Source organism: Adiantum capillus-veneris, chromosome 1, assembly GCF_014529385.1.
Source record: "Adiantum capillus-veneris isolate H3 chromosome 1, ASM1452938v2, whole genome shotgun sequence".
NCBI classification, from domain to species: Eukaryota; Viridiplantae; Streptophyta; class Polypodiopsida; order Polypodiales; family Pteridaceae; genus Adiantum; species Adiantum capillus-veneris.
Window position 1 is genome coordinate 41680506 of NC_140931.1, and position 26416 is coordinate 41706921.

At 44.5% G+C, this 26416-nt stretch overlaps 1 pseudogene; it reads left to right on the forward strand.

Moving 5' to 3' along the window:
• The first annotated feature begins 567 nt into the window (after positions 1-567).
• Positions 568-26416, forward strand: LOC147464595 (uncharacterized; annotated as a pseudogene).

Sequence of the window (26416 nt, forward strand, 5' to 3'; positions counted from 1 at the left end):
AAAAATCAGGAGGCAGATGCTCTAGCCAAAGAAATAATACAATACATTCCCGTAGGATCCATCAAGCTGAAGCTACCCCTCTTTGAAGGTAGTGATGCTATGTGTGATGTTGTTAGTTTTTAAGATACAAGAGAATGTCCGGAAGGATACACCAAAGGCCAGAAACAGTGATAGCTAGTGAGGAAGGCTACTAGGTACCGCCTTGTAAACGACCACTTGTATTGTAAGAGCAAGGATCAAATTCTCAGGCGGGTGCCAACCTCCAGTGAGATCACAAAGGTGATTTCAAGTTGCCATGATGGCGTCTGCGGTGGTCATTTTGCTCTAGATATCACCAGTAGGAAGATTCTACAGGCAGGATATTCTTGGCCTAGTTTGAACAGGGATGTACACCATTGGTGTAAAACATGCAAGGCATGTCAAGTGGTGAGTGATCACACATTAACCTACGAGCCACAAACTCCTATCATCTCATATGGTCCATTTGAGAAATGGAGAATAGATGCAGTCGGTCCTCTACCAAGGGCCCAATCAAGTAAATTGTACATCGTAGTGAGTGTAGACTATATGACTCGATGGGCAGAAGCAACAACCACCACCCGCATTACAGCCCAAGAGGTAGCAAAGTTCATTTTTGAGCATATTTGTTGCCGTTTTGGCACTCCTCTTGAGATAATATCAGATACAGGACCAGGATTCAGAGGTGATTTGGTGGGAGAACTGATGAAGAAGTAAGGCATCACATGCGGACATTCCACACAATACTATCCAGAATGCAATGGTCTGGTGGAGAAGGTAAACGAAATGATTTGCAAAATCATCACAAAGCAGGTGAACAATCACACAGGGGACTAGGATAAACATCTCACGGCAGCTCTTTGGGCTTACCGAACAACATTCTGAACATCATTAGGTTTCACCCCTTTCCATCTAGTTTATGGAAAGGAGACAATTCTACCCATTGAGGTACAGATAGCCAGCTTACGAGTTTTGGCTAGCCAGATACAACGTCCAATTGTAAATCTCAGAAACCATATCTTCGATCTGGAGAGACCTCATGTTAACCCTCATGGCTCACGGACACCCTATCACCTACGAGACGGACGTTGTAACCTACGGCGGACATTGTATTATTTATTTGGTAGAGTCAGGTACCGGGCTTGTCGGTCCAATAGAAAAAGGGTAAGAGTGATCGCCGATGAGAGGCGCACTCTAACTGGAACATTCAAGGGATTAGTTGGCTAAGCATGGGCGCCCAAGTGTGAATGGGGCGAGCTCATATAAAAGTCAACTAAACCTAAAATTCACTCATTCTCTCATTTGTGCAATAGAAGAGTGCTCTTGCTCCATCTCCATCTCCATCTTCTTCTTCTTCACCTCCTTGTGTGTGTGTGTGTGTGTGTGTGTGTGTGTGTGTGAGAGAGAGAGAGAGAGAGAGTGTGGGCAATCGAGCATTACGAAGGCACGGCGACGGCGAAGCCGTTGAGCGTGGCGAAGCGGCGGCTCCTTCTTCTTCGCAACGAGGAATCCTCCACGAAGCAAGCGTAGAGCGGTGAGTGACACACCATCTCTTTCTTTGAGCTTACTAGTTTAGGCTTGTTGTGTTCTTGGAGCCATTTGTGGCTCGCACACGGTGTATCGGCAAGTTCCTTGCATTGACACGTGCGACGTACACGCACATTTTTGGCGTCGTTGCCTGGGAATGTCGTGCATTAAGCTCGAGTAGCACTATGTGCTTCTCCGTGGTGCAATTTCTATTGTAGGAAAGGTAAGGAAGGAGTGTGTGTGTGTGTGTGTGTGTTGACAAGAAGGATTTGGTGTTATACTATGTGTTTTTCTTGTTAATGGAGTTTTCAAAGGTACTGTGTTTATTCTCTTTGTATTAAGGTAGTTAGTTTTCTTTGTTAATGGAGACTTCAAAGGTTCTGTGTTTATTCTCTGTGTATTAAGGTAGCTAGTTTTCTGTGTACAGTAAGTAGGAAGTAGATTAGTGAGAGTTAATAGAGTGTGTTAGTGTGTAAGAGTAAGTGTATTAGTTAGAAGTAGGTAGATAGAGTGTGTGTGTGTGCTCTTGCGCACGCCGCGACTACCTTATCCTTTATAAAAATATATAAAAAAAAGACTTTTTAAAAAAAATTAAAAAATTAAAAAATAAAATTTCAAAGGTAAGACCGGGATCGGGAATATCTCCCAAACCCAAGCCCAAGCTCACGCTCAGGCCTATGCCTCAGTCGCCTTTTAAAAAAACGAATTTTAGCTTCACACGTAGCTAAAAATCAATTTTTTGAGGACCAACGGAACGTCAGATGCCCGAAAATTGTGTTGTAAAGCACACAGTGACCCTCTAAGTGATACGCTCGTTTTGAGCTATCACACACTTTAATCAAAAAAATCAAACATTAAAAAACATTCAAAAAATATCAAAAACAAGAAAAAATCAAGTAGAAAACGGGGTGCAAAACACCCACAAAATAAAGCAAGTAACCATTGAGGGTACTTGCCGACACTTGTAGGGCACCCAAAGCACATGTATCTACGCTCTGGTCATGTGCTAGAGTCCGAACAACTAGCTAGTGCTTCGATTTACGGGGGTACTCAGTATCCTTCCATGCTAGGGTCTATGCCCTCGGCGGGGACCCAAGACCCATCTATAGCGGCTAGCGACTCTTCCTCTGACTACGATATTATGGAAGAGCATCTTACACAAAGCCCTGGGGGAACAAATGAAACCGTGCCTAGCTGGGCCCAACAACCTGGAACTAGTGTTTTTAGCCGTTTGATGGAAACTTTTAGTAGATACGCGCTCTGAACCTACAGCTAGTGAAGTAAACGAAGGGGGTGGGGAAGTAGAATCACCATTCACATCTCCTGTACACCCCACACTCCCCGCGGCTAGTGAAGTAAACGAAGGGGGTGGGGACGTAGAATCACCATTCACATCTCCTGTAGACCCCACACTCCCTCAGAGTGTCCACGTGGACATTCTACCTATCTCATTTAATGAGGGCCCTACCAAGCTACCACCTTCCAAAGTCGCCTCTAAGGTAGCGGTGACTAAAAGTCAAAACACAGGAAGCAAAATTGTATCCACCTCCCGGCAACCCTCTAGTACACCAAGTTTGTACGGGGTATTTCTCAATGAAAATTGGGAATATGAGCTACACACGGAGAATTTGACCGACCTATACATGGGCTACACATACCATGTGGGTTGTTTAGAAGTTGTACAATCCACATCTAGTGCCACTAGTCTAGAGGAACAACAACACATGATCTGCAATGTCATCCATAGGATTATCCAGTCCGAGAGGAAAAATAGAGGCATAAACATACCTTCGACGGGTCCTATGCGATTTTTAAACACAGGAAAAGGGAAACAACCCACTCTATCACAAATGGAGACTCCCCCAGTGAGTCCCATCGATCCCCCATATGTTGTTTTGCCAGGGGTCTCAATGCAATCTGAGCCCAGAAGTGAAAGCTTTACTTTTCCAAGTCTAGCTCATCTTTCCCTGGATCACACCACCGATACCATGCCTACCCCAATGATGTGCATGCCAAGAAACACACCATGGATCTCGTTTGTTAGTAAAGCACCGCTACATGGTAGCTTAATTCCTGCAATAGTACCTACAAGTGCGTACCAATTGTATGCACCTATGGGTCCACGTACTCATGTAGTCCCTACCCCTCCCATTGTTTCAACTACCTATGCTCCACAACCACAATACACAAGTTCTTATTTCCATGGGACTATACCGGCTAGCATTAGCATGTCACATCCGACGTCTGTTATGCCTAGGGCCACCCATATCAACTATGGACCACCACATGGCACAACATCGTACCCAACGTCGAACCCAAGGGCTTCCTATGCGCCAAGGACAATGCCAATACCTACTCCACATGTAGTCTATGGAGCACCTCCACCCACGGTGCTTGCTCACTTAGGTGACTTGGCAACATTTGCTCAAGCTATTGGTCGATCTATTGCTGATGATATGCGTAACACGCCTGATAGAGAGCCTAGAAGTAAGGCATTACAAATAGCCAAGCTCACACAAAAATTTAGTGGAGACGGGGATGTGAGAAAGCATACCAAAGTGTTTGAACAAATATGTGATTCTCTAGGAGAACACAATGACCTACATAAGAGCAATGCTTTAAGCCTAACCTTAAGTGGGAAGGCTGGGGATTGGTATAGAACCCTAAGGGTGGAAGAAAAAACGATTTACCCTACATTAGGAGACTGTTCTTAAAAGAATACATACGAGAGGGAGTACTTTGGGGTGTAGCCTCTCAACTCCAGAAAGCCCAACGAGAGGAAGGAGAGTCGGTGAGAGACTTTATAAGTTGCTTGAAGCATTTGAATTCTTGATGTAATCCAAATGAGCGCTTCAATAATAACCAATTGCTTGATAGATTTATTAGTGGGTTACGACATGAGGATATCTACAATGGCCTAGTCATTAGAGGTATCACCACTTGGGAAGCAGTCACCACCAATGCGATCCAATTGGAGGACAATTTAATGATTCAAGGAGAAAGAGTGTCTGTTGAGTCTAGATCTATTAGCTCACAAGCATCGGGGCATCAGCCAATGACCCTAAAGCCTATTGCTAAGGAGCCAAAGATATCTGAGATGACTTTAGCAGATCTCACCAAGGCTATTCAAGAGAGTCTTAGAGACAACCGTGCTCCACAAAACAATCATATGTATCCAAGAAGGGATCACATAGTGTGAATGCCCTACGTTTAGAGTAAAATTCAATGGGAATTGCAATGCCTGTGGGAGGTATGGTCATCAAGCTAAGGATTGCATAGTATTTAAGCGCGCGATGGCCAATAGACCAACCTTAGCATGGACAGACCCACCTCGAGTGCCTGCATTGATGCCAGCCCCACCTGTTGAACAAACATCACAACACATGGTCCCTAGGGCCCAAAATGTTGTTCAAACAACACCTTTACTACCTCCAGTGCTAGGACCGCAACCACCACATCCCAGAATCACTTATGTGAATCAAGTGGGTTGTGAGTCATCTACTACTTGTTGGGAAGGCAGTGAGGAAGATATAGATCCTAATATCGCCTATGGGATGTTCTTGAAGAAAGTCCACAATACTACATGGAGGACTATTGGGGACAAGTCAAACTTGTATATCAAGTATCTGCTCTTGCGGCGAGAGGCCAAAATATCAATTACACTGCTAAGAGACCACCTCTTTAATGCTATGAGTGTGGAGGTCCACATCGTGTAGCCGAGTGTCCTATTAGGCTACAAAAAAACACCACACTAATGCAAACCAATCAAGCGAGCACGTCTACAATGCCGATACTCATGTGTAATCGATGTGGCATAGATCATTTGATTGCCCAATGTCCAAATAATCCAAATGCACCGAAGATCACGCCATTAAACTTGATTGAAGTTATTGAGGAGCCATCACCAAGTACACCCATGGTACCAGTAAATGTACTCACACGATCGATGCTCCAAAAACAAAATTATATTCTTGAGGAAAGAGACACGGCATCAATTTCCCAATCTCAGAAAAAGAAGAAAACACAAATAAAAAGATCGCAAAAAGCAGCGAAGTCAGACCCTAGTTCAAAGACCAACATAGGGACTAGTGATGACCCCGTATATATGAACGACGCTGAAGAAGATTCTGATTCAGGTGAAACCATGGAGACCAAAACGACCACTAATATAGAAACCAACAAGGAAAATCTTCATGAGCCACAATGGCCAGGATCCAAAAAGAAGATAGGAACTTACCCAAACCCTACAGAGGAGATTGAGCGAGTCAAGAAATTAAGGAGTTTGGTAGAAGATACCCAAAGGGATCTAGAACCAGCACTTAGGAAGATCTAGTTTACAGACATCGTGTTCCCTACGCAACAACAACCTCACGAAGTCCATAGACCCTTGGACATACCTAGTGTCATCCAAGAAGAAAGTGACTTAAAGTCATGGGAAAGTGGGCGTACTCACTTCTTGATGGAAAGAATGTTTACTGAGGGACTACCTAATCCTATCGAAGAAATGAAGATCCCATCTTCCCCACGTCAAGGGACTCAAGGCCAAAAGGTGCCGTTAAATATTGCCAAATTGATGGATTTCATGTCTTCAGAAGTTAGAACCACCATCATGTACAAACTATATAAAGACCCCGAGCTAGTTTCAGCCGTTTGAGCCTTCCTCGATGGAGAGTTGAAGTTTGGGCTACCACAATTTGCACAGATGGATGGAGCTGGGGAGATGCCAATAGAGGAGGAATACTTAGATCCACAACCCAACCTAGATGAGAACCTTGTTATAGAAATACATGTTAATAAGTTGGGGCAATGCTTTGAGGGTGATGAATCCAATGCGACTATACCAATCACTACTAAGGGATTAACTGTGAAGGGAATCCTTGATGGTGGCGCTGGGGTTAGCATTGTGACTAAAAATTGATGGGAAACTATGGGAAGACCTCACCTTGTGACCACAACCATAGTAGTGAAGATGGCCAATCGGTCTATTGTTAAACCTATTGGGATGCTAGAAGATCTCAAGATCAAGGTTTTTGGACATAAAATAAGAGTTACCTTCATTGTTATGGATTTCTCCAAACACACTATGGCATCGGAGATGATCTTAGGACATCCTTTCATGAGGGAAGAAAAAATGGTGCATGATTGGTCTAAAAACCATGTCTACTTGCAGTTCCAAGATTTTGTCATTCAAGTGGATCTTGTGACGGGTCGAGCACATCCTCTAGGAAACAGGTTTATAATTGATCACAGATCTGACACCACAGTTCACTCGGTCCCATTGCAGTATTGTTATACGTGTAAAGCGGACACTGATGTTGGGGAAGATTCTCCTTATATGGATGTACTACCTGGGATGACTGAGTCAGACAATGTGGATTGGGTCCACCTAGCAACAACCATAGACACTTGGGGAAATAGGGGGACGACCTGGGTAACACCTGATGGGGATGAAATGCCACCACTCGTACCCTTAAATATGCTAGAAGCAATGCATATAGCTTCTCACAAGACCCATCCCAATATAACAAAGAAAACATACAAGTGGGTCCCTAAAGCTTCTTTAGTAACCATGGCTGATGCTAAAAAATGGAAGCCTCGTAAGAAACGTTCCCCTCACTCCAAGAAATGTAAAGAAACATTGCGTTGGATTCCTAAACGACTACTGGAAGCCCAAGGTTACTATCAAGGAAATGATCAAATCTGGGTGCCAAAACGTAGATTGTGTTCTTACTTGCCACCTGACCCATGTAAGCCCAATCCCGTAGCTTCAAAACGAATCGACAATCACGGAAAGAAAAAATCACAGAATGCTACACACCTGTTCCAGAGCTAGTTTGGGTACCAAAGAAAGAACGATTTGTTCCATCTAGCTCAGGAAGGGGGGAGTCCCATGAAGCTTCTAGCTCCTCGTGTAATGCATCCATAGAGGTTAAAGCTTCTCCACAGCCTCCACCTCCAATAGTGGACCTCCATAAATCTACAAAGGATTCCACACCTCCCAGTGTTCAAGAATCACCTCATGAACCACTTCAAGTTCGATCATGGGAAAGCACCTTACCACCCTTGCAACTCGATGAGGCACCTAAGGTAAGAGAAAACTACTGGACAAAATCCTCACCTATTACCAACTGGAACGATTGGTTTCAAAGGGTGACAAGATCATTTCAAACGGTATGATCTACCCAAGGAAGGGGGGAGTGTTTGCTGACAGTCATCATTCACTTGCTTCCCTCTCAACCTTCCTCCCTGACCTCTCAATCTCCCAATCTTAGGGAATGTACATATAAAGCCTTATACTCACAAAAAACAAAAAAATAAATAAAGAGCAAGAGCAATTAGCAAACGAGTATGCACAATAAAAGTCAAAACATTGACTCAGACCTACACATTCGCATCCGGTACACTAAAACAGAGACCTATGTCATTAAACACCTTTGATCCTCATCACTCGCGTGATGGAGGGTAGGTAAGATTAGTACAATAGGAGTGTTTTTGTTTTAGAGTTGAGTGATTAGCATTAAAGTTTCTTTTCCCACTGATGTGCCTCCTAGAGGTATTCTTTGTGTTTCTTAGTGTGTACAGGAACGTGTTGTGGTGGTTAGGATTTGGACCTTCATGTAATCTTTCTCTCGTTCACACTTCAGATCAAGCGCGACCATCAACACACACAAGTGTTGATGGTCCATTAGCATTGCCCCTTATCTTTTTGCATCCATGTTTGTCTGCTTTGATTGTGATTTGTAGCATAATATTCATCACATTTGTTTAGTACCAAACATTAAATTCAATGAAATTTTTGTCATAATCACTTGTCTAGATTTAAAAATCAAGCAGTCCGACTAAGCTAGTTTGACCAAGTTAGGTGTTAGAGATCTTCTCTTAATACCATGGGGAATGCCTTCCTAATAATCAATGATTACTTAGGTTCTTAATCCGATTTAGGCAGCATTGTGTGAAATGTACTAGTGTTTTCTAGTGGGCTTGAACCTATTGACCTTTAGCTTAAGTATTATAAAGGGAGTTTACTAATGTGATGAGCCTGGGGAGGGTAATAGTGTTATATGACTCCCCAAAGTTACAAAATTAAAATGGTGAAAACAAACAAACAAAAAATCAAAGTGCCACAATGTAAAATCTTAAGCTGGAAGAGAAATCTGAGCTTGATTGGGCACTTCACTCACATGTATCGCCTATGGTACTAGAGCCCTAGAGGTTCCCAGTGTGGGCGCTTTTCCTTGAAAAGCAAAAAACCCAAGGCATACAAAATAAGCACACACATCAAAATTGAATCACTGTGAAAAGGCTTTGGGGGTTCAAAGAAAAGGTAATCAGTTAGTCGATGATTTCATGAGAAATTCCTTTTATCGTAGCTTAACTACAAGGTCTTCTAGGTATAGCCTCTAGTCAGCCCTCGAACATGAAATACTTGGCTCTCGCGATTCAAAAACGTAATTGACCAGAGAAAATTAAGAAGCTACCCATGTTATTAATAGTCGATCTCTAGTGCCTTTGGATCGTTAAATTAGCGACCCCATACTTGTTTAATTTTTTACCTTTACATCTGTTTATGCATTTGATTATATTGCAATTTAATGTTTATTGTTGAAAAATTGTTTAAAATTCTGTAACCAATTTGTTTGTCTGCCTAAAACTGCATATGCTTTTTAATCGCTTATGAGAATGCAATTACTGTGACAATGTTGTTTGATTTTGCAGTGACTGAAGAAGGCTAAGGACATTCATCTCAAACGCTCTTCCACCTCGACGAACGATCTTCAACTCAATAGCCTCCGAGGACAGAATCTACATCGGGAAGGGGGGCATTGTTAACCCTCATGGCTCACGGACACCCTATCACCTACAAGACGGACGTTGTAACCTACGGCGGACATTGTATTATTTATTTGGTAGAGTTAGGTACCGGGCTTGTCGGTCTAATAGGAAAAGGGTAAGAGTGATCGCCGATGAGAGGCGCACTCTAACTGGAACATTCAAGGGATTAGTTGGCTAAGCATGGGCGCCCAAGTGTGAATGGGGCGAGCTCATATAAAAGTCAACTAAACCTAAAATTCACTCATTCTCTCATTTGTGAAATAGAAGAGTGCTCTTGCTCCATCTCCATCTCCATCTTCTTCTTCTTCACCTCCTTGTGTGTGTGTGTGTGTGTGTGTGTGTGTGTGTGTGTGTGTGTGTGTGAGAGAGAGAGAGAGAGAGAGAGAGAGAGAGAGAGAGAGAGTGGGCGATCGAGCATTACGAAGGCATGGCAACGGCAAAGCGGTTGAGCGCGGCGAAGCGGCGGCTCCTTCTTCTTCGCGGCGAGGAATCCTCCACGAAGCAAGCGTAGAGCGGTGAGTGACACACCATCGCTTTCTTTGAGATTACTAGTTTAGGCTTGTTGTGTGCTTGGAGCCATTATTGGCTTGCACATGGTGTATCGGCAAGTTTCTTGCATTGACACATGCGACATACGCGCACACTCCAACTAGATAGGGAAGAAGCGATCAATCACTATGCAACACAGGCAGAACAACGCCGGCTCACTTTCAATCAAGGAGTGAAATAAAAGGAACTCGAAAAAGGTATGTTAGTGCTCAGGTACGACAAGAGATTCAACACCAGGAAGGACAAAAAATTTCAACCCAGATGGGAAGGACCATTCATCATCAAGAAGCGCTATGACAAAGGCAACTATAAGCTAATGGAAGAAGATGGGATAATTCACAAGGCTAGGGTCAATGGATGGAAACTGAAAAGGTATTTTCTTAGGTTTGATCCAGAATTCATGTTAGACATTCCAGAAGAGGGAGAACCCTCTAACTCCACACCTAAAGATGCAGAGGAAGGGCTAGAAGCATGAATGCCTCTAGCCAAAAGGAGAGGGCTAATGATGGACGATTTTTGAAAATCAAAGAAAAAAAATAAGAAAAAAAATATTTTTCCCTTGCCGAAGCCTTAGCGACACCATCAGGAGGTTTAAGCAATGCCCTGACCAACCTCGCGATCCTAACTCGTCCATACCCCAGCCTCGCAGGCCTCCATCTCTCTCTTCCCCCATCCATTCCATTTTTCTCTCCCTCTCTCTCTCTCTCGCTCACGGCCCGGCGCTGTTCATCACGGCCCATGCAGGTGGCCTGACCATTTTCTCGCTCTATCTTCCTCGTTGCCTACCAATGGCCGATCACACACACACACACACTCTCTCTCTCTCTCTAATATTCTCTCTCTCTCTCTTACCCGCACCCCGTTGACCCTCAATGACCCCCCCTTACTCACTACAACATAACCCAAATTTATCGACGCCCTATATATCCCTTTCCACGTTCATATCGACGTTCTTGCACTCCGTTGATATGTGCGTCGATAACTGCATCAATATGGACGTGGAAATACGCATATAAAGGTAAAATTTTCCACGCGTATATTGACGCGCTTATCAACGAACATATCGACGCTAAAAATTTGGGGGAAAAAAAGGTGAACCCGCATGCAGGGGCCATTTTCTCCCTCAACGCTCGCGTTCTCAGATCTTGGCGGAAACCTGCGCAGCAGGTATTATGGCACTCTTCCCCCCCCCCCCCCCCCCCCCAAACCCCTCTCTCTCTCTCTCTCTCTCTCTCCACATCGTGTGTGTGTGTGTGTGTGTAGGAAAGAGATAGAGAGAGAGAGAGAGAGAGAGAGAGAGAGAGAGAGAGAGAGAGAGAGAGAGAGAGAGAGAGAGAGAGATAGAGCGGTGTGTGTGTGTGTGTGTGTGTGTTTGTGTAGGAAAGAGAGAGAGAGAGAGAGAGAGAGAGAGAGAGAGATAGAGATAGAGAGAGGGAGAAAGAGAGCGGTGTGTGTGTGTAGAAAGAGAGAGAGAGAGAGAGAGAGAGAGAGAGAGAGAGAGAGAGAAGTGTGTGTGTGTGTGTAGGAAAGAGAGAGAGAGGTGTGTGTGTGTGTGTAGGAAAGAGAGAGAGAGAGAGAGAAGTGTGTGTGTGTAGGAAATTAAAGAGAGAGATAGAGAGAGAAAAATGTGCGTAGGAAATTAAAACTAAAGAGAGAGAGAGAGAGAGAATTATGGTTTGCGTAAAAAATTAAAATTAAAGAAATAAATGAAATGAAATGCTATATTAACTCTTCAAACGGCGCACCTCATCAATCTCCTCCATGGTCACTAGTCTGACTGGGCATTGTGCATGTCGAGCCAAAGTGACATGGATCGTCTGATGCAGCCTCTGTCGATGTTGTGTAGTCAGGCCTCCGTAGTCCTGGGCGTCTGGATCCCCCTAGCTCAGTCGCTCGTTCAATGAGTACGTAGAGAGATAGGGAAGTAGACAGCAAGAGAGAGAGAGAGAGAGATAGGGAAGTAGAGGGCGAGAGAGCGAGAGAGAGAGAGAGAGAGAGAGAGAGAGAGAGAGAGAGAGAGAGAGAGAGAGAAAGAGAGTGATATATATATATATGTGTGTGTGTGTGTGTGTGTGTGTATATATATATATATATATATATATATATATATATATATATATAGAGAGAGAGAGAGAGAGAGAGAGAGAGAGAGATAGGGAAATAGGAAAATAGAGAGAGAAAGAGAGATAGGGAGAGCGAGATCGAGATCGAGAGAGAGAGAGAGAGAGAGAGAGAGAGAGAGAGAGAGAGAGAGAGAGAGAGAGAGAGAGAGAGAAAGGGAGATAGCGAGAGCGAGATCGAGAGAGAAAGAATGAGAGATAGGGTACGTAGAGAGAGAGAGAGAGAGAGAGAGAGAGAGAGAGAGAGAGAGAGAGAGAGAGAGAGAGAGAGAGAGAGAGAGAGAGAGAGAGAGAGAGGGAGATAGCGAGAGCGAGATCGAGAGAGAAAGAATGAGAGATAGGGTACGTAGAGAGAGAGAGAGAGAGAGAGAGAGAGAGAGAGAGAGAGAGAGAGAGAGAGAGAGAGAGAAATAAAGAGATAGAGAGTGATATATATATATATAGAGAGAGAGAGAATTAACTAGAGATAGCTACAGAGAAAGAGAGAGGGATATATATATATAGAGAGAGAGAGAGAGAATTAACTAGAGATAGCTACAGAGATAGAGAGAGAGATAATAGATAGAGAAAGAGAGAGAGAAAGAGCTAGGTTGACTGACCAATTGCATGTGTGAAAAGGACAGAAACTCTCTCTATCTCTCTCTCTCTCCCTCTAGAAGAAACTATGGAACTAAAAGAGGAAAAGGGGTTTTGCTCGCTACATGCATTGCCATGTACACCTAGGAGTGCACGTATGTGTCTACCCATATAGGATTTGACCAATAAAGATGAGATTTTGACCCGGTGGTCCTGATCTCCGTACACCTCAGGACCGAGGTGTACGGAGATTGGGAAAGACTAGAGAGTGCGAGGTAGTTTACATTGTGAGGATTATATATATTAAAACAACTTTCATAATCATTGTAGATGGCAACGTCATCAACTAACATGGAGGAAAAGATTGCATGCTCGTGCACGCTCTACAAGTATCAAGTCCTGCGCAAGCGTAGGATATGTAATGAGCATGTGCACAAGTACGGAGAGTTTGCTAAAGAAACCGTACAGAATCTACGATATGACTCCTATGGAACGGGCATTGATTTTCGTGACATAGAACCTACATCTAAGAGAGAGAGAAAAAGGATTATGTGTGAAGGTCCGACCAATATAGAGCCAAGGATGGAAGCAGAAAAGGACTTACAGATAGAAGATGACGGCATGGAGGAGATACTGGATGCCTTCTTCCAGACAAGCGAGGAGAACGCTAACGAAGTATCACTAGAAGCCGTGCGCCTATCTCCTGAAGACATGTTGAGGAAGTTGGCACGTCAACCAATTTATGAAGGTGCCAAAATATCGACGCTTCGTACTTGTCTGGCGTTTTTGAATCTTCAGTCAGTGTACGGGTGGTCAGATGCAAGCGTCACTGCTTTGTTTATGTACGTAATTTACAAAAGAGATTTTCCGATTGCAACGGTGACGTGCCTGGAATAATTTCTAATTTAATGTAGCTTAAACAGGTTGTCGGCTAGCAATGAAATGCCCCCCTCCAGCCCAGACGCAAAGCAACTATTGACCTCAGTTGGGTTAGACTACAATAAGATTCATGAATGTCCAAATGATTGCATTCTTTTTCACAATGAATTCGCAGATTGTATGTTGTGTCCTAAGTGCGGAGCAATGCGCTACAAACAAGATGCAGTTGGCGAGACAATTCCAGCTAAGGTGTTGCAGCATTTCCCCATTATTCGTAGGATAAAAAGCATGTTTCGTTGTGGTTCCATTGCAAAGTTGATGCGGTGGCATTCTACGAATAGATCCACTGACACAACATTTAGGGTGCCCGTTGATTCAAAGGCCTGGAGGCACATTGAAGATACATGGCCACATTTTAAGAGTGAACCACGCAATTTGCGTTTGGGCATGGCAATGGATGGAGTCAATCCATTTAGCTTGAGAAGCTCGTCATGGAGCACTTGGCGTGTGTGCCTTATGAATTACAACCTCCCATTGTGGCCATCAAGAAGGGTCATTTGATATTAAGCTTGATTGTACCTGGTAAGTTCAAGGCAAAAAACATGGATGTTTATCTAGCTCCACTAGTTGACGAGCTCCAGGAGTTATGGCATGGGATCTACATAGCAGATGCGGTTGAACTAGTAGGACAATAGCATGCAAGGATCCATGGACTCCTTATGTGGACTATGCATGACTGGCCAGGATACAGAGAAGCTTCTGGTAATGTTTCTTGATTTACAAAATTCTTGCCATTCTCAAGCACTTTGCCTTGGCCTGATTCATGCTTTAATATATGCAGGGCTAACAACTTCGGGATACAATGCATGTCCAATTTGCGGGGAGTCTTTGGATGTGCGTTATTCTGCCTCTCTTCAAAAGATAATTTATCAAGGCCACCACCGTTATCTTCCAGATGGCCATCACTTGCGCGAAGGTCAGCTTGCTCACGTCAAAAGTCATCCTATGCATGTACAAGAGTGGCGTCGCCGATGGGAGAAACATGAGGGGAAACCTGTTCCAAGAATGAAACCTTTATCCATTCTCCATACGTTGCCGTACTGGGGTGATCTACTAATTAACCATTTGCTGGATCCAATGCATATATTCAAGAATGTGCGAGAGCTCCTCTAGAAGACAATCATGGGAATGAAAGACAATCCAGCTTCACGAGATGATTTGCAGTCAGTTGGAAAGATGCCGGAGATGCGGACTTTCACCAATGAAGCTAGCCAAACAAAACTTCCAAGAGTGCCATGGGTATTGCTAAAAAACGAGGAGCGACAAGTTAAAAGGGTGATTTCAGAGTTCAGGACGCCAACAGGATATATGCGATGTCTCAAGACAACATTCACCCGTGATGATCAACTGTCAAGTCTGAAATTGCACGACTGGCATAAGCTCTTGCAATTCATTCTTCCAATTGCGATCAAGGGGTGTTTAACGGAGGAAGTGCGGACCTGCATATACAAGATTTCAGAGCTAGTGCGGTGGATCTCTTCCAAGGAGATACGGGAGGAATCTATTGCAGTCGCAAGGGCTAACTCCATTGAGGCAGTTTGCATGATTGAGAAGTATCTACCCACGAGCTGGCTAACTATCCAAATGCACTTGCTTGTCCATGTAGTAGATGAGGTTGCGTCGCAGGTACAGTCCACATCCGTTGGCTGTTCTTTCTAGAGCGGTTCATGAAAACACTTAAGGGTTTTGTTCGCCAAAAAGCGCGTCCAGAGGGGAGCATGGCAGAAAGATGGCTGGTGCAAGAGTCTCTTGTATTGACAACCGGATTTCTACCCGTTTTTGACCCAGAAATGCCTCGACTGTGGAGCGATGAGGAGGATGCAAGACTGGTGGGAGAGGAGCCGCAAGGGCAAGGAGTGCTGAAGAAAATGAATGACGCCATGCAAGAAAAGATCATGAATTTTTGTATACTAAATTCAGCACCGATGCAAAAATGGCTTGAAAAGTACGAAGAAGAGAAAGAGAGACTCAATAGGGAGCGACAGGATTTCAGGCAAAGCCGAACGACTAGAGGCTTACCCTTGCCATACTATATCGCTCCTCTACCTGAATTCCCTACAATGGCATGGTCTGACAAGACAGTGAGAGCAGCTCGACAGATCGGAGAACCCATATTTCTAGAAGAGGAAGAGCTAGCTATTGGATGTGACTGGAAGTATCATACATACATGGCACTGTGGTCGCATGGAAAGCATTTCAGAATAGAACAAATTGACAGCAGAAGAAACACGTTTGACAGTGGGATAATGGTTAGTTTCATGCAAAGAGCAGGGCCAGTGCTAGAGACACGAATGAGAGCACTAGCAACCTGGATTACTGTGGTCTAGTGTCAGATATTCTGAAAGTAAGCTTCATGAGGTTTGAGATGTTGTTGTTGGATGTGAAGTGGTTCAAGGTGATTACTTCTGGTCGCAATGCAGCGGTACGCAGAGATGGAAAAAAACTTGTGCAAACAGATTTTACAAAGGTTTGGACAGATGCGAGAGACACATTTGCTCTCCCCAAACATTGCGAGCAAGTGGTCTTTGTACCGGACTCTCGAGAGCGACAATGGTGGTTTGTGGTTCAGGTTGCTCCAAGAAATAAACAAGTATGTGAAGGGCAAGAGCTCCTAGAGGAAAGTCAATCAGATGACGTCCATACTACTCTGACATTAGATGAGATGGACAAAGGTATGGCAGAGGAAGCTGACAGATATACGAGGGATGACGCAGACGAGGCAGAATTGAAACTTGTAGATGAAAATGCAATAGATGAAGACAATCTGCCAGAACGAGTTGGGGCAGAGTTATGTATGCAATTAGAGATAGAAGATGATACGGTGCAAGATCTTATCGATGATGCCTGACTCGTCGAGGCCTAGGCCTCTAAGTGTTTGTGTGAAGACGTTGATTTAAAATTAAGCTTAAAGTTAATTTAAACAACTGTGTTCTAACGCTTTATTTTACTTTCTTTGTGCAGGAGTTTAGTATGGCAGACCAGTTTCCAGATCCCACTTCTATGAGTGCAGATGTATTCATGGGCTTCGTCACACGGATGACGTCTGATCAGATGGGAGAGCCTTCTCAGTACTGGGTAGCCAGAGGCACGGTTACTACACCTCCGTGCTTCACACCCGAGGGTCCGACGCCTAGGGGAGGGACACCTATGCGGGTGGGGGATGCCTATGGGGGGGGACCCCTACCTACGGGTACGACACCTACTTCTCCCATCACGGCCACTTCGACACCTAGGGGTGGGGCAAAGACGAGTACATCCTCATCTCCGCAGCACAGGCGCACTCGCTGATCTCGGCGATCGTCAGGTGGAGGTGGTGGTTGCTGTGGAGGAGAGTCCGCAGATGCTTCAACCCCTCCTCGCTCACAACCCCCGTCCTACCCAGGCACACTTCTCAACACACCTCTTGGCACACCTCAGACACCTTGGGGTGAACACGATCCTAGTGCCTCCAAGCTCTATACTGTACAGGCAGATGGTTCTGTTGACATGGATAGAGTCGGGACTGAGATGAGACAGCAGATTCGCTAGCTCGTGGAGCTGCAGTTTCTGACCACCATTCTGACATCTTGGGGTGAGCAGGATAAGGACAAAGTCAGTGACATAGTGGAGAACATCCTGAGAGAGTACCAGCCTACTCCGAGTTCAAACGTTGTTCCGAGGAGGTGGATCAAGAGTGTTGCACGGGACACCGTGAAACATCGACGAGATGCAGCTCGGAAGGCTTTCAAGACCGGCTCGCCAAAGCCTTCGGGCATCCCACACAAGATGTGGCTGCAGATCAAGGAGGATGAGCGGACAACGGACACACGGTTCAGATAGCAGCGTGAGGCTGCGCAAATATGACAGATGACCAGGGGGACATCTCATCTTGGCAGCGGAGGCTTCGACACCGTTCACTATGAGTTTGTGAGTTTCTAATCCAATCTTAACTATGGCGTTTTTTAAAACGCGATGAATCATGTATTCTTATTACTTTGACTTTTGTATAAACGTAGAATCTTGCGATGCATCGAGTCCCGACACGCGAGGAGGAGTCAGATGGATATCGAAGAGGTATCTATGAAGTATTGAATGATCTTGATGCTTCAGGAGAGGCTGTAGACTGGGAGGCCTTACAGTCTCGCTGATCGCTTGAGGTGAGACATTAATATGTGTGAGTTGATTTAATTAAGTAAGTATATGTGAAGTAATATCAATACTAATTTTGTGAGTTGTCCTATGTGCAGGTTGTGACGCATAGTCATCAGTGGACCGGATTTCATATATATGCTTTGTAAGACACAGACACACTTATGTGTCTCTTTTTTGTACAGACATATATGGTTATGGTTATTGTTCAGACAGTTATTGTTTTCCTTATGGTTATGGTTATTGTCATTGTCCATGTATAGACATGGTTATTTCTCCTATTCTTGTATAGACATAGTTATGGTTTAGGTTTTGTTTATGGTTATGTTTAAATTTATGGTTATGCTTATGGTTACTGTTAATTTTGTTTATGGTTATGGTTATCTGCATTATGGTTTTGATCAAAGTGGTTATGGCCAGTTATGGTTTTAAGTTATGGTTATGGTTCGTTATGGTTATGCTTTTAAGTTGATACAGTTATGGTTTTGCACAAAGTTCAATTCATTTCTTTCATTGGCCTTAAATCTCATGTGAGATCCTACATGGATAGCGTGTAGGAGGCATATACATGATATGTTTTTTTTTGAAAAATTTATGTAAAAACGAAAGGAGCTCTTCCGAAATTTCTGTGGGACCACGGTTGATTTTGGTGCTGCTCGCTTTCTTGGGTAGAGGGCAGGAAGTCTGGCTATGGTGGCTATGTCATCTTTTCACTTGGCACAGGCCAGGCTACGTGTCCTCTAACCAAGAATTTTTTTTTCTGTTATGGTCGTCGATATATGCGTCTATATCCGCGTCTATACTTCTGTCAGAATCTGTGTCGCTAACTGTGTCTATAATTGCGTCTATATCTGCATCGCTATCTGCGTTGCAAATAAAGCCTTTCCACGCGTATATTGACACAGATTTTGACAGTTTCAGAGGGACGCAGATAGTGATGTTAAGCGTCGCTATATATGTCAATGACACTGTTTTTTGTTGTAGTGATACTGGCCACCCTCGGCCAAGAGCGGCTCAAGCACCTACCCCCTTATCTTGCTTTCTCTCTCACGCTCCCGCTGTATCGAGCCATAGCCGCACACGAACTTGCTCTCTCCCGTATTTGTATCCACACAACGCCCCTCCCACACCCCCTCCCTCGCTCTCTATGCAAGCCGATAGCCGGAAATATTCCCTCTCTCTTCCCCACCCGCTCGCCTCACCCTTCCCTCGGCCTCATTCTCCCTCCCTTGGCCCGCTACCCCTACCCCTCCTCTCATCCACACCCCTGCGGCCATATCCCCCCCCCCCCCCCCCCCCTGTTTTCTTCCCGAACCCTGGCGGACCACCCGCTTTATACCCTCCCCCCCCCTATCTCCACCTAGACCTACCCATCCTCTCTCTCTCTGTCTCTTGGGAGAGTGGCCCCGCAGACCATGGAAGGAATATCTCTCTCTCTCTCTCCATTCCCTTCTCATTCACACAAAAACACACCCTCTATCCTCTCTCACCCATTCCCTATCACCACCCCACACCCTCACACACTCTCTTCCCCCCCCCCCCCCCCCCGTGGGAACCCGCCTTTTATTATATACACCCTCTCTCTCTAACTCCCACAATGCCCGTTGACTAAACCACCCCCCTCATCACCCTCTGGCGCCATGCCGCCACCTCCCCTCTCCTTCTCCGGGACCCAGCCCGAAGGCTCCAGCACCACACACTCTCCCACCTACCCATCCTCTCTCTCACTCTAACGCCCTCACCCTCGCAGGCCGCTACTCTATCTCTCTCTCTCTCTCATTCGTCCCAGCCTGTGAAGGCGCACAAATAACGGGGCTCTCCCTCATCCACACACACACACACTCTCACCCTCATCCACCCACACACCCGCCTCATCCTCTCCCTCACCCCATCTCTCTCACTCTTTGGCGCTCTGCACACAGTGGGCGCCCGCCATTAAACTCTCTCTCTCTCTCCCCCTCGTGAGCCTGTAACGGCATAGAAATTCACTCTATCTCTCTATAAACACAACACATATACACACACATTCACCCTTACACACATACACATCTCCTCCCCCCCCCCCATCCGCATCGCGTAGGCTGCAAGAGACCGCCAACAGTGCTGGAAAAAAAACATATATAATATATATATTATATACATAATCCCGGTTCCCATGCACGCTTGCTCACACACACATATATATAAATACACTCACACACCCGTACACACATACACACACACATCCGCCCACGTGCACATACACACGAACACGCATATACACACTACAAATACAATAAAACCAAAGGATTACACGACTACGACAACAACAAAAAAGGAGGACCCAAAGCACGCGTCGCCAACAACAAAAAGGAGAAATGCATTGAAAGCATGCCTCGACGGACCCCAAAAAGATGTACGCACTACACCGACGCACCGACAACACACCATTCACCAACAACACGCATTCACGATGCCATTTTCAGTAATTTATAGGTTATTTTCATCATTTCTTCAGTTTTCACCCAAGCCATTGTTGCAAATTCCCTCTCTCTAGGTGATGGTCACAAAGGCCCACCTACAGATTCTCATGTTTTAATAACTTCCCAAAACAAAGCAAGGTTCAACCACACCGGGCCCACCACTTGCTTTGTCTCCCCGATTAGCTTACCCTAATCACACCGGGATTACCATAATCCAAGCAGTCAACACCTATAAATTGGCACTGAGAGGTTACTATCGGGGGGAGGGCAGCTCACGAGAGGTCACCACCTGCTAGAGTGTAGTGGGAAGAGTTGACACTATTGGCATCACGGGGAAGGGAGGCTTGTGTATTGGTTTGCCTTGGGATTTGCACCATGTGAAGGGAGCCACGTCCACCTCTCGACTCCAATGGTCAATGCACACACATATACACGCTCTTGGTAGCAAGCTTCACGATCATTGAGTCGTCTTAGAGAACACACCAAGTAGTTTACACCATCTTTTCTCCCTACCTCTCTATCACCACGGTGTGCCGCCTCGCTAGAAGGAAGGTCATTGTAAATACTACAGAAATAATTCTCCCTCACACCCTTGCGGGTTTTCATCATTTGTCAATCTCTCTCTCTCTCTCTCTCTCTCTCTCTCTCTCTCTCTCCCTGTGTGTGTGTGTGTGTGTGTGTGTGTGTGTGTGTGTGTAAGTTCGTGGTGTTCATATCATCGTTGTCTGGATCCTAGCCGCTTAAAGCTAGGTGGTGCCCCTTGTTCTCTTTACCGTGTGATAGGCTCGAGGCGCGCCATTCGATCCCCGGCGTTTAAGAGGCCGTCGGGGTTCGAGGTTCGCTTTGCTCCCGTTAATACCAAATACATACTCTGAGTGAAATATGTGCTTTTCAATAAATAGATAAATTATGTAAGACCAAGCGTGCAAAACAATCTAGCTTCATGTTATGGGGAGGGAAGGGAAGGGGAAGGGGGGGTGGGAAAAAGTTGGGGCAGAAACCAATCACGTTTCGCTCTTTAGAGAGCTCATCAGTGGTGTTACTAGGGAGATTTGGAGATTGTGAAGAAGTTTTGGGAAGGGAGTAGGGGTTTGTTTAAGTAGGGTGAGTTTAGGAGGGAAGATGTTTGAAAAAAAAAAGGAGGGAAAGTAGGTTTAGAAATTTGAAATTTGGAATTCAAAAAGGCTTAAGTCTAGTTTTGTGTGAAAATGACATAAGATTGAATGCTAAGGGTGAGCCTTATATGACATAGGTTTTAAGAGGGAGAAAAAAGAGACTCAAATAGGGTGAGTTAGTAATGTGGGGAGGGTTTTAGACAGAAATTTAGAGTGAAGGAGTTTTACAAAAAATAGATATACCTATGGAAGGATTCGAGAGATTGGTTTAAATTTGATAAACCTTTGGGTAGAACAATAAGGGATATGTGCGATACTTGTGGTAAAGTAGTAACAAAGGAAAAATTTATGGTAAACTATTGAAAACAGAGGTTAAGAGTAGTGCCAGAGGAGGTTTAGAGTAGTGACCAAAACCGGTTATGCCCGTATGCGGGGTACAAAACAGGTTTAGACTAGTGACCAAAAAAGGTTTTGCCTGTAAGTGGGCTGCAAAAAAGATTTTGTCTATAAGTAGGGTACAACAAGAAGGATTTTGCTCATACGTGGGGCACAAAAAATGGTTTTGCATATAAGTGGGGTACAAAAGATGGTTTTGCTCATAAGTTGGGTACAAAAAACTTGGATCATAAGTAGGGTACAAACTCGGGCTAGATAGTCACAATGTAAGGGTATAGTTTGATGGGGGTAAGCGGTGATAACATGCACTGAAGTAGTATGATCGATCAACCTGTACAGAGAGTAAGGTAGAAACAAAAGAGGTAAGTTGAGGTAGGTTGAATGTCAACATTGTGCATAAGGTTTGTTTTTGAGGAGTGTATGTAGATTGGGTCCGATGGTTCAACATGTGATGGGTTTATCTAGGTGGGAGAGGTTTGGAGAATTTTGGCAGGCTTGATGGATATGTTTACCAATTACTAAGGAGGGTTTAAGTTTTCTAGTTTTGGGGGTACAAGGTATTTTAAAGATGGTTGGGGAGGGGTGGTTTTTATTGAGGAAGGTTTTTTCACGACGTATTCCCTTTCCAAATAAGAGATTGAGCTCAATATTTTGAGAAGCACTTGCCTAGGATAGCCTCTTTTCCTGAGTTTGATGAAAAGGAGGTCCTTGTGTAAAGGTAGTGTTTGCAGGAGCTTTCTCTCACAATGTACCTCCTAAGTTTTGACTTGATGAAGGCTATTTTCTAATGGGTAGGGTGCCAAGAGATCCATGGTATATAGTGGAAAGAGTTTGAGGTTTTTGATAGCAATTAGACTCTAGGATGCCGTCGGTTAAAAAATTGGGTCCCTTCAAGAAGTGGATGTCTAGGATTGTGGCTTGATTGGTAGAAATGGAGGGGGTGATTTTAATGTGTTCAAGCAAAGTCCCCACATAGGTGTTGAGGGTGAGTGTTAAAGATTCACTGGGACCTATCTATACTCCAAAGGCATCATCTATGAACCTTTTGAAGTATGTCAAGTTTGGGTCATTAAGAAGGGGGATTGGGATTCTAGGTGACAAAAGCAAAGACAAGCATAGAGCATGGCAAAATTGGATCCCACATTTGTCCCTTTGATTTGCTTGAAAACTCTATTTTTGAAACTAATGTAGTGTTGTGTAAGAATAAGGGTAGAGACAGAGATAATGAAGTTGGTCTTAGGAGAATCGAAGTGTTTACAAATGGTTGTTTTAAGATCCTGGAGTCCTTGGTCTATTGGGATGCTAGGATAGAGGGAGTTTATATCAAAGGTAAAGAGGAGGAAGTTTGGTGGAAAATGGGTATGGTGTATGTCTTTGATTAGGGATAGGGAATCTTTTAGATGTTGTTTGTAACTTAACACGATAGGTTATAGCTCTATGTGTAAACATTTTGATGCATTTTCCAAAAGAATAGCCATTGCAAGCACAAATAGGTCTAGCCACAAGGGATGGTTTATGTAATTTATGGAGGAAGTAAATTAGGCAGGGTTTGAAAGGTTTTGAGAGGGGTGCAAGGATGTAGATACGTTGTTCCATGAGGAGGAGGGTGTATCTATGGATGATGGTAGAGAGGAGAGAGGCTAGGTAGTTGTGAGGAGGTGGGGTGGTTGGTTGATATGTGATGGGGTAATTGAGTTGTCTAAGTGCCTCATTGTCATACCATTCCTTTGAGAGGATAGTAAGACCAAGGTTTTTTTCGGCGGGTTTAATAATAATGGAGTTATCTTGTGAGAGATATTTGAGGGCTAGATGTACAAACTTTGGAGGTTTAGAGCAAGAAGTGTTGTAGCTATCGAATTTATGTTTAAGATGAAGCTTGTTAATTTATGTGATTGTTTCTAGAGAGGGATTCTCTTTGGGTGGTTTCCAATAGGGGTTGGGTAATTTAAATGGAAAATTGGAGGGGGTTTCCTTGGTTTTGAAGAAATCTTTAAGTTGTAAGCTTCTTCCTAAGGTTTCATGTGCTGCTAGGAGCTATTTGGGTGTAGGATTGGGAGGAGGTGGGATGTACTTGAGACCCAAGTTCAATCATTGTTTTTCATTAAAGGTGAGGGGATGTGTGGTGAGGTTATATACAAAGTTTAAGGACACAGTATTATCAAAAGAGTAGGCCGCTTGCTTACCAAAAATTTTGAGTTTTTAGTCGTGTGGGTTGGTAAGACGGAGCCAAAATTTATTTCTTCTCCTTGAGTTTTTTCATGTCGTGGTCACGTCGCATTGGAGGTTCATCGAGTTAGGAAAATTCATAGTCGAGGGAGTTGAAGGAGAGGTATTAAGCTTCCATAGTGTAGGGACGAGGGGGGGCTTGTTGAAAAGTAGATGCACCCATGAAGTTGGGTGGGTTTGCCCTACTCCCTCCTCCCTTTTCCTTTTCCAGAAACCAAAGAGATATGATTGAGATGAAGCACATGGTTATTATGGGAAGTAGATTGGAGGTTGTTGCATGACATAGATTGGGGGTTTGAGGTAGGCAGAAGAGGTGGAGGAGGCTTTGGGAAAAAGAGATTATGGATGGGATTGAGAGGGTATTTAGGTGGTATGGTAGTTTCTTTGGAGTAGTCTAGGAAAGGGAGTTTACGTTTTTTGAAAGGGGGAGAGCTTGGGGGAGAGTTATTCTTAGTTTTTTTGGTTTGGGAGAAGGGGTGATGAGAGGGAGTTTTGTTAGGTTTGATGGTTGGACCGAGCTTGGTTGCTTGTTTGGGAGAGACGCTCTAGGTGGAAAAAAGGGCACTTTGGAAGCGGGGGCTTTGGAAGAGGGATGGGGAGGGGGTGATTTGGATAGGGTGAGATGGGAGTTGGAGATTGAAGGGTTATTGTTTGGGGGTATTTTTAGAGGAGGAAAGGTATTTCATTTGTTTGAATACTTCCTGCTCAACAAGCTCCTTTATGGATTATTCTTTGGGGAGAAGGGGTTAATTCTTCAAGGGTAGAGGTGATGGTTTGTTTTTCAGCCTTCTTAGCTTCTTCATCCTTGATAGTGGTTAGGTGGGTGTTTACTATATGTGTCTCAATGAGAGAGAGGAAATGTTGTAGAGTAGAGTCCTTCCATTCTTTCAAGTGACATTGCCAATCAGATATAGAGACCAGAGGTAGAGAGATGAGTGAGAGTTTTTTTGTGAGACTAGAGAGGCGGTTGGAAACACTAGTTTGGTAGTTGTTTAATTCGTTGTTGAGGTTTTGGCGGAGAAGTTTGTTGGCTACAATAAGGGCTTGGGTGCAATCCAATTGGTATTGGATGGTGAGGGTGGTAAATTTAGCATTGAGAAGAGCTTGAGCTTGTGTGTCCTCAATTTGTAGACGAGGGTGGCTTCATGTTGAGACTATTAGGGACCAATTGTTGCTTATGTAGCTCCTCTAAGTAGGTGATGAAAGTTGTAGCTTTGCACCTCTTTTTGTGTAGCTTTTGAAATGCGACGAGGGAGAACGGAAGGATTTCCTCAAACTCTTTCGGTTTATCAAGTGGAGGGGAGGGGGGTTCTTTAGTGTGATCTATATAAGGAGGGGGAGAAACATGACCAAGGTTGGGAGGGGGTTCAAGTTTAGAGCTGGAAGGTAAGGGCCTTGGGTTCAGTGGGTTAGGTTTAATGGTGTTAAGGGATATTTGGCGATTAGATTGAGGTTGTTTGTAAGGTTTGGTGGGGGTGGGTGGGGTACAGTTATCCTGAGGCTAAGGTTGAGTCGGATGGGGGAGTTTGCTTCACCTTCTTCTTCTTCTTCAACATCTTCTTGAATCCTAGCTTGTTGTGGGTTGAGAGAAAAGTTAAAAGAGTCTTCATGGAGGTGTTCTAGCTCTTGTGTGATCATTTTGTAAGGGTTTACAATGTCATTGTCAAAGGTATTGGAGGCATCAAGGGTAATCTCCGTTATTATTAATGGCTTGGGAGCTTTGTTGGCTCTCTGTTGGGGAGGTGGTCTCCAAGCTGGCAGCCAAGGGTGAATTTTGACGTTGCGCGTTGCTTGCAAAATCTTCAAATGCATAGTCCTCCATGGCGTGTGCTCCCGGTCGTGTAGTTGAGATGTTGGCGAGCTGCTGAGAAAGGCTTGAGGTCGGAGTTTTTTTTCTCCTAGTTGTTGTAGTCGTTGTCGAGCTACAGAGGTGAGTCGTTGAAGTCGTCCCTGTCGAGTTGCAGAGTTGAGTTACAGGTTGGCTGGCGGTTTACTTCCTACTTTCTGTGGACTCTCCGGGTTGGAGGGAGGTTTAAGATTTGTGTAGTGTGACCCGCATGAGCAGTGGCGCTAGTTTCTTCCGTAGCGTATACAGTAGCATGGATATTGCAATTGTGTGACCAACGTAAGCCGTTGTGCTAATAGCACTAGTAGCACGGATTATGCAGCAGCGTGGGTTTAATCCTGAGCCGCCCGGAGATGCAGTGGAGCCCGGAGGTGCCGAGGTGATATTACCCCAGGTGTGGGTTAGCGTCCTGTGACCCGGGAGATGCTGAGGATGCCGAAGCTAAGGTTTGTGTCGAAGTGCGAGGAGGTATAGCCGTCACAGTGCTGCTCTGGAAAGGTAAGGCAAGCGTGAGTAGGATCAATATGATAGATAATAATGTGATGTTAATGCTCCGAGCAGCTAAGTAGCACTAAAGAAAACCTGTGGAATGCAACGAATTCAAACTGTGAGGCTACGGGTGCTACAGGTTGCGGATTCATTGCGATTGTGGAGGGCACCGGCAAGAGAAGCAAGAGATGA